General features: G+C 46.3%; 1 long non-coding RNA gene across 1 annotated transcript; it reads left to right on the top strand.

Annotated features, from left to right (window-relative positions):
- Positions 1 to 1,250: 1,250 nt before the first annotated feature.
- Positions 1,251 to 5,766, top strand: LOC129063881 (uncharacterized). Its single transcript, XR_008528403.1, has 3 exons — positions 1,251 to 1,308; positions 2,311 to 2,431; positions 3,594 to 5,766. It is a non-coding gene; the product is annotated as an uncharacterized LOC129063881 (long non-coding RNA).
- The last annotated feature ends 3,366 nt before the right edge of the window (positions 5,767 to 9,132 follow it).

The following is a 9,132-nucleotide window of genomic DNA, read 5'->3' as shown; positions in this document are numbered from 1 at the left end:
GTTTTGAGTATCTGACTGGTGTGTTGCCTTTGTTTCTCTGGGTGGGGAAGAGCACTGGCTTGTCCTGAGCTGTTCCCTCCAGCCGCACCCCCGCTCCTCTCCTTACCTTACACACAACCCCTCTTCCCTCCTCCCCCATCCTGGTGCACTTACGCATAAGAGGTCTGTCTGGAAGGTATCCAGCCATGTGCTATGGAAAATAGAGACATTTCTAGAAGAAGATACAAGATACAAGAAACATTGTACAGAGGACAACGGCAGCTCAGTCTCCTTCAATGTAGGCACCTTGTGATTTCACACAGTTCTCCCAGTCGCCATCCATTGCCCCGTCGTATTTTCCTGAATCTCATCGCGGGTGTGAAATCTCTTCCCTTTCAAAGGTGGTTTTAGTTTGTGGAAAGGCCAGAAGTCGCAGGGCGACATATCTGGGCTGTACGGCAGCTGAGTCATTTGGGTGGTTTGATGTTTTGCCAAAAAACTCTGCAGGAAATATGATGCGTGAGTGGGTGCTTTGTCATGATGAAGCTGCCAATCACTAGCTGCCCATAGCTGTGACTTCCTGAATCATCCTGATAGATTCTGAAGAGGAATGTTTAAGTTTAATGCTAAATCTGATGCAGAGCTATTCCTGTTGCTCTACTCAATCATTTTGAATGCAATGGGCACACAGTACACATGCTCATTCAATGGCATCTACCGCCCCCACTGACTAGTACAATGAAGTTGTCATTGTTCACGCATATGCATTCCAGTCCACTCTCCTTGGCGACCAGATTATACCAATGTCACACAAACTGCACAAACTGTTCTCATATTAACAATGGCTGGATTTTTCTGGACAGACCTCATGTATGCATCCACTGGGCCCAATTACTGCTGGATGTCTGGCTCACACCTCTTTCTGGCCATCTTTGGTGGTCTGCACACATCCTCCCACAACTCTTGGGATGAAGGAGTATGTCTTGGGCCCTGGCCAGTGTGGCTTAGTTGGTTGGAGCACATCCCTTAAACTAAATGGTCGTAGGATCGATTCCCCATCAGGCACATGCATTGGTTGCCGGTTGGGTCCTAGTCAGGTGGGTATGGGAGGCAACTGATGGATGTTTCCTGCGCAGCTGATGTTTCTCTCTCTCTCTCTCTCTCCCCCCCTTCCCCCCCCCCACCCCGTCCCTTCCCCTCTCTCTGAAATCAATAGGCATGTCCTCGCGGGAGGATTAAAAAAGAAGTATGTGTTGGAATGGAGTCTGGTGAGGGTTGGTTTAAAGGGTGGAATGATATTCTGCAGGAGCCCAGACCTTCCCAAGGAGGGTAAATCAGTATGAATTAAAAACATATATTTCAATCCCAGACATTGTTTCCTCAATTCACACTAGAGGAAAGTATAAGTGTTTATTATTATTTATAATCAAAAGGGATCATGAGCTTTAAAAATTTGAGAGTGACTGGTCAAAAGAGTTAGAAGGTCCTCCCGTTACCCACTGCTCCAGTCACCAAGGAGTTTGTGTGCATGACTGAGCCAGCAACCAGCCGAGGCTGTGTGACTCGGAAGAGAGTAACTGGTGTTCCTCACCGGGGGAGGGGGCGGGGACGGGGGCGGGGAGTGGCTGAGGAGGAAGCTGAAGAGTATCGGCCTTTTCCCTGGAAGAGCCTGGTAGTGCTTCTGAGTCACAGCCCTTCTAGATTTCCCTCTCCGGAAGTGATGTTAGCCTAGAGCTGTTTTTTCACTTTATCTTTCTAAAAGAGTTTTTAGAAACCACGTACTCACACGTTTTCATTTAACTATTCAGGAAGCAGTTAAAAAAATTTTTTTTACTGTTTTTTCCCCCCAGTATTCTCACGTATACATTTTAAAGTTGACATCTAACATTTATCATTGTAAGCTCAAAGAGTTCTAAGAGTTGTAAAATACAATTATTGGCCTCCTGTAAATATTAATATCAATATAACAAAACTATGAAATCAGTCTTCTGAATGAACATAAAGGAGTCATATAAATATCATAGTAATTTGATATTACCTTCACAGGTTTAATCAATTCATGACTAACCTTTCTAAATTGAAAGTTTTATATTGTTTCTTTTTTCTTTGAAATCATATTTCTATTTCTCTTCTATGTAATCTTGTCTTAATATAATTTTATTCATCTCCTATTATACATACTTTTCAACAACAAAAATACATAAATTGAAATTCATTTCAAAAATATTTCCAATGACAGAAAGCTCTAGTTTAAAAAAAAAATGAGTAGCATTTATCAAGACAACAGATGTTACATTTTTTATAATTAACAAGCACTGTTTTACTTCTTAGGTGAACATTTTTTGGAAATTCGTCTCTTAAGGAGTGGAAAGAGTGGAAGAGGTGTGTATAGTTCCTTAACTGAAATAATTGTGGAATTGTCCCTTTGCACAGGATTAGAGAAGAATGAGAAGTAAACTTTATTGTTATTATGGGGTATTTTTGGTCAAGTGGCAAGAGGGCAGCTGAAAAAAGAGACAAGAAAAGAGAGCCAGGGCGGCCGCACCCTCTGAGGCACATCAGTTTCTAGGAAGGACACACGTGGAAACTGAGGCACCGGCCGGGGAAGAAACTAGGTCACGGTCACAGTAACCAAGCAGTGCACTTTGCTCCCTACCCCATGGGATCTACACAACCTCCAGCCCCTGCAAGTTCCCCCTGAGTCCATTCTGGAGTCCGTGGTGGGGGCTTTGTTGTGCTCACAAACTTGTCTTATTGGTCCTTTTGAGATTTTTTCCAGTTTTGTTCATCTTTTGCAGAGTTCCTAGCCCTCAGCTACCACAGCCAGGCAAATGGTTCCACATGAGGAAACTGAGCTTCAGACCCCCAACCCCCTTGTGGGCCTGTTTTGGCTCAAACAGTGGCTCTCCAGAGGCAAAAGTCCCCCCGGCCACGCCCCCCCCCCCCACCCAGCGGATGAGGGTGACCTAGCAGGAAAAGCACCACCTGCTGACAGTTCGTAGAGGGGCTTATGACACAAATCTCCCCTTGGTCTCGGCTTTGGTTTAGGAGTGGTAGTAAGTGTGCAAAGTGGCCTCAAGTGCCAGGTTCTGTGACAGGAAGGAGCCCGTCCCGGAGTGCGATTTGTATTCTGTATTTCAGCGTTGCCTGTATTGTCTTCAGAGCCCAGCACTCAAATGGCCCCTTCTCTTGGCCCTGCCCTTGTCTGCTGGTGAACTCACACTTCCCCTTCAAATCTCAGCGCAAACCTCTCTCTTTCAGGATGCCTTCCCTGTCTGCCAAAGGCCCTGAGGTTTTGGGTCTCCCCCTGCACTTGCTTCATGCTGGTACATTTGCTGTTACACATTTGCCTCTCTCTTCAATTAAACACCGGCCCCTTGAGGGCTAGGACGAGGCTTCCCAGAGACTCTACATCCCCAGGGGCGTGGACAGAGTAGGTGCTCAGAGGGTGTTTGTTCAACCCTCTGAGGGAATGTCGGGCCATTTGGAGAAACTTAGAGTGAAAACTGATACTAGAAGTACCCCCTTGATTTCGGCCTATGTCATAAATGGGGGTGAGGGGGGTGAGAAGTGTCCATTGATACTTTTCTCTGTCTTGTTATCTTCTTGTGCAGGAACAGAAGTGAGTGGATGTCCTTGAATCACTAAGTGCCTTTGGGTGCTTAACTCTCTTGAGAATCGTCAGCTCCTCCCATGAGTCCCTGGGACGCCAGAGGTTCTGAGGTTTTCAGGGCGCTGAGGAGAGACGAAGGCCTCTGGGCGCGAGCTGTCGAACACAGCCATGTTCTGTCGGTCGGCTCTTCCATCTCCTGCCCAGGAATGAAGGGGGTGCCCACTGTGATTATCCCGCTGGCCTCGATGACAGAAGCAGTCCATGGAAACCAGCCTCCTGCAAACAATGCTGGGTTGATACTTTCTCTGCTCCTTTTCCAAGGGGAGGGAGCAGCAGCTGGCTGATCTATGAAGTCTTCTGGCCTGGATTTAGGAGGATCTGGACTAACGGCCTGTTCTGGGTGAGATCATCTTAGCAGGATTTTATCCAAGCAAGCCCCTAACCCAGATCTGCACCATCGATTCGGTGCATTTGATGTATAGCAGTGCTACTGAAAACATGGTCCACCACTGGGAGCAGTAGAATATCTTGGGGGTGTTAAGAATGCGAATTCTTGGGCCCCCCTCCAGACCTACTAAATCAGGTGATTGTTTGGTGTACCAAAGTTGGGAAAATACTGCTATGTTAGGTTCATTCTCTCTCTCTCTCTCTCTCTCTCTCTCTCTCTCTCTCTCTCTCTCTCACACACACACACACACACACACACACACACACACACAGCTGCCTACAGCTCCTGCAGCCACTTGGTCGTTTTCCTGCAGTTTCCCTCAGCAGGGCCCTGGGGTTGTTTTTCTCCACTGTGGACCTTGTTCACTTCCTGCTGCTTCCAAGAAGCTGGGAGAGGAAAGAGCAAGAATGGAGGCAGGCGGGAGGGGGAAGGGGCTAGTGAAGGCAGTGGAGCTTTCAAGAATGAAAAGGAAAATGCTTAGTGACAATGTCCCTTTGTGAAGAGTTAGCTTTATGTTGATGGAGCTGCGAGTCATTAGCAATCAGGCCACGTGGTGCAGAGCTGACCTGGTCATTCTCCAGGGCCAGATCGCCCTCTGCTGCCGACTGATAAATAACACTCCTCAGGGACCCTTGAACTGCCAAGGAAAAGGGGAAGAGTCCCCGGGGCTGGGTGGAACGGCAGACGTGACTAAGGCCAAGAGGTCACAAAGTCACCACTTCAGGCAGCAGAAGAATCTAGTTAGATCTGGTTTGCAGGAAAGGAAGAAGTAGCCAGTTCACTGGGTGTTTCCGGAACCCATCCAACCCCAACAGTGGGGTTCTGCCAAGGTCTCCACCAGCTCCCATGATTCCGAGCTCCCCGCTTGATTTGGCTCGGCAGTCATGGTTTCCCCCTTCTTCCTCACCCTTACCTCACCTTGAAAAGAGAGGTATTTAAAATAGGAAGAGGAATTTTTTTTTTAGAGGATGGAATTTTTTTGGTGTGGAGTCCCCCAGGGGCAGAGGGTCAAGCCTCCAGTTTTTCCTTTGAAATCTCCCCTTCTCAGTGTCGGTGTCTTTTGCCTCTACGAGAGCACTGTGTCTCTCTGTCTCCTCTTGCCAGGGAACTCTTATCCCATGGATGTGGACTCAGCCCTCCTTTATTGCCCCACTTAATTGTTGTTGGGAATTATGGTTCATGTGGGTCACTGGTGAAGAGAGCAAAGATTTGTTCCCAGAATAAAAGCTCAAGCACAGCAGTTGCTGCTGCCAGCCACGGGGCAGTGACCCATTTCCTGCTAGTCCTCGCTTCTGCCTCTTCCCAGCTCTGATTGGAGATGGCCACCACCACACCCCGCGCCCTCCGCCTTTGGATTTCTGCAGATCGCGGGTTCCTTCTGGGGAGATACCTTCAGGGTCAGATCTGGAAAATTACTGCAACTGCTCTAGAGGAGCTAGGATGGAGTAGAAGCTGGAAGAAGGAGGGGTGGTGGGCGGGGACATGGAGCGTGGGGGCGGAGATGAGACTCTCCCCCGAGCATCCTGAAGCACAGAGTAAGTTCACCTACACGATGCCAGGCCCCGCGACCCAGATATCTTTAGAGAGGGATTTGGTTGCTTGCTTGGTTTGGGGTCTCCACGAGACCAAACATCTGGATCTTCAGATACCCACATTTGGATGATTTTATCTATAAGCCCCCAGATATATGCTGGTTATCTCCTTGGATTAAAATCAAAGTACTTTATACACTGCCTTGTGGCTGTGGTACTTGAAGGGCAATTCCACCTCGTGTTAATAATCGACTTGCTTGTCCTCATTGTGTGCAAGGTTACATCTGGAAAGCCAGCTTGTGCCTGGGGTTGGGTCAGAGCTCCCAGGGTGGGGGGCATAATCATGGATACTTTAGCTGATGACAATGGTCTGGTTTCTGCAAAAGGGTGCAGGTAGGGAGGTAAGGAGAAACATGGTTCATCGAAGGTATGATTGGTACACTGTCATGATGGACGATAACTAGACTTATTGTGGTGGACATTTCACAATATACACAAATGTTGAATCATTATGTGGTACACCTGAAACTAATATAATATGCCAATTATATCTCAATAAAAAAAAACGGGGATGTGAGTAGCAACACAATTTGCGGGGCTCTGAGCAAAATGAAAATACAGCCATTCTTCTTAAAAAAGGATTAAGATTTCAAGAAGGCGACCGCAGAACATGAAAAGGGAGGCACTGGTAAGCCTGGGGGCCTGGGGATTGATGGCACAGGTGGAAGCCCCGGAACCAGCTCGGGCGGAGGGTCCCCGAGGGAGGCTGTGGACTAACTACCTCAAGGAGCCCCGATGTGTCCCCTCAGGGTTGGTTTTCCTCCGTTTCAGTGTCATGTCTTCTGCTATTCTCAAGGCTTCTTTCTGGCCTTTTTTCATGCCCGCTTGCTGGACAGAGGTAGCTCTGCTTTGGGGTGGGAAGGGTGGAGCCCGCATCCAGGCTGGGGGGATGCACGGGGCGAGAGCAGCAGCAGCAGCAGCAGCACCTGGGAGGGGCCAGTCCCCAGATGGCATCAGGTGGCCCTGGAGCTGTGGAGCAGCAGCAAGGGTGGCCCATGTGTTTGGGGAGGAAACGCCAGGACCATGTTGGCCTTCTTCCGGGATTCCTGCCACAAACAAACAAGAAAGTAAAGGTGGATCCAATGAGAGTTGATCTGTCATATTTCAAAGAAGACAACTGGAGTCACACTGGAAATGTGTATGTTAAAAAAATGTGACCTCATTCTGTGGTCTTGGAGCCAATGGAGACTTGGGCCCGTTTTTGGTTGCATAACGAGGCGAAGCTGATGTGACACACTTTGTGGCTTAGGGTGCGATGGTAAATATATATGGTCTCATCTTTTAACTTCCCATGAACCACTTGAGCCCTCAGTTGCTTTTAGTGCCAAGAAGTTCAATGTCTCCTTAGCGACCTTGCCATCGCTCCTCTGAGTTGTCTGAGAACAGGGGGAAGCAGCTTCCAGCTGAGTGGTGAGTTCGCTGGCCGGGTGTTCACCAGGTTGAGAGAGCAGGGCCCCTCAGGTTCCGCTTTCCGTCCTTCCCGTCCAGGCTGAATCAGTGTTCTATTTCTGTTCGGGGGAGAATGGGCCAACTGCATCCTTCCTGACTTCCTTCTCGGGTTAGGAAACACTGAGGACATTCAAAGCCCCACTCATTACAGACGCCCGTCATTAATCAAGACCTACATGACCTGCAGATGACATTTAATATTAAGGAAGATCAAGTATCTCTTTAAATATTCAAAACATGTATTTTAAATGTGCTTAACAGATGTGTTTAAAATGCTTATAAGCCTCAATAATCCAAATTGACATTTAAAGCAAGAATTGATTGTCACAGTTTCTTTTTTTCTAAGGGAGGTGACAAAATGCAAGTTGATAGAGAAATAAATCTCTGCCTTGGGTCAGATAAACCTGAGCCCCCCGGGGCCCGCTGGGGAAAGAGAAAGGAAAGGAGATTTCTGAGTGGCCCTGAGGGGTCGACTGGATCTGGGGAAAACGCCAGGCACCAGCCTAGCTCTGCAGAGAAGGCCCGTGGCTGGGTTGGGAAGGAGAAGTCAGTGGTTTTGTGGAACAGAGCGAAGGGAACTGACTTTCTGGGAGGTCAAAGGAAGAGAGGCCTGATGTTGGGTGAGCAGGGAAGCTCTGAGGGGAGAACCGATGACCAAATTCAGTCTGCATCGTTTGTGTTTCTGCAATATAAATTCTTTTCTCCCCAAATCTTCAGTGAAGTCTGCTAAGCACACGAACACCTTGGTCCAACAATGAATTAAACAGCACATAATACTTGCTGTGTATCACATTATTCTAAGCACACAACTTATATAAAATATACACAACTTCATTTAATACTCATAATCATCTTATGAAGTCAGTACTGTTATTCAGTTTTCATGAATGAAGGGACCGAGGCACAGAGAGGGTAATTTGCCTAAAGTCAATCATGGTTAATATATTTTGAAACATCACTAGATGTTAATATGCTATTATTTATTTAAATGTCAGTAATTCAAAAAGCTCAGAAAATTATCCATCAAATACCTGACAAATAAATTTGAAGTGATCAAATTCAACATTAATGGTGAGAGAAAACAAGGGGGAGTGTGGGCGAGGACTGTTTTCTGTTGGTTTGTTTTGTATTTTTCCTTCACAAACTAAAGAAGCGCTGAGGCCAGAACTCCAGCCACTGTGGATGCAGCCAGGCGGAAAGGGACGAGCAAAGCAAGTGTAAGGACAGAAGCACAGTGCTGACCAGGAACTGGAGCCCAGAGAGGAAGGAGGTGGTGAATGAGCTTGTCAAAAATAACCCCTACGATCTCTGGGCTCAGAGCATTCTATTCCATAGCAGTAAAATAACTGCTGATCGGATTATGAATCTCCCAGCAATCTTCTGTCTTTGACCACAAAGTTATACACATTTTAGCATTAAAAATTCTTGCGAAGTTATGATAAAAATAAATGGGTATCAGATGGAAACATGAAAACATTATAAATGTCATACATGGGAAAATGGCAGATTCTGGAACTTCATACCAGGAAGTAGGACGTTGATCACAGGAAAAAGAATCCCAAAATAGTGTGTTAAAGAGTTGTTTTGTGGACACTTCATAAACAAAGACGTTGACACTGGGAATGAGTATGAGTTTTCTAGGACTATTTCCTGTCAAGTTATTTATATTTTATTTTATGATAAAGTTACCAGGTGTGCGAATGACTGAGATGCAGTAGTCTCACTGTCTTGATTTTAGCAAGACATTTTCCGAGTAAGTTGGTGTCATTGAGGAAATGATGAAAGATGTGACAAGACTCTAATATTGTTTGCTGGGTTGTATGGATTAGTTTGTGTCAATGTGAACTTATTTGGGGCCTTTGACCCTATCCTTCTTGGTGTTTTTATCAAGGACTTAAAAAAAGCATTTTTGTTAAAATTGTAGATGACTGAGAAAGTGAAAAAAAAATCGTAGATGACAAATTTGGGAGCAAACTTTAATGAATTAGATAACAGAGTGAAGATTTTACAAGATCTTTTTATTGTTGAATAATTACCCCAAGCTGGTAAGA

The sequence above is a fragment of the Pteronotus mesoamericanus genome, unplaced genomic scaffold (genome assembly GCF_021234165.1).
Source record: "Pteronotus mesoamericanus isolate MK-2021 breed Mesoamerican mustached bat unplaced genomic scaffold, CSHL_Meso_final scaffold_99, whole genome shotgun sequence".
In the NCBI taxonomy this organism is placed as follows: domain Eukaryota; kingdom Metazoa; phylum Chordata; class Mammalia; order Chiroptera; family Mormoopidae; genus Pteronotus; species Pteronotus mesoamericanus.
This window is presented reverse-complemented; position numbering and strand designations above follow the sequence as displayed.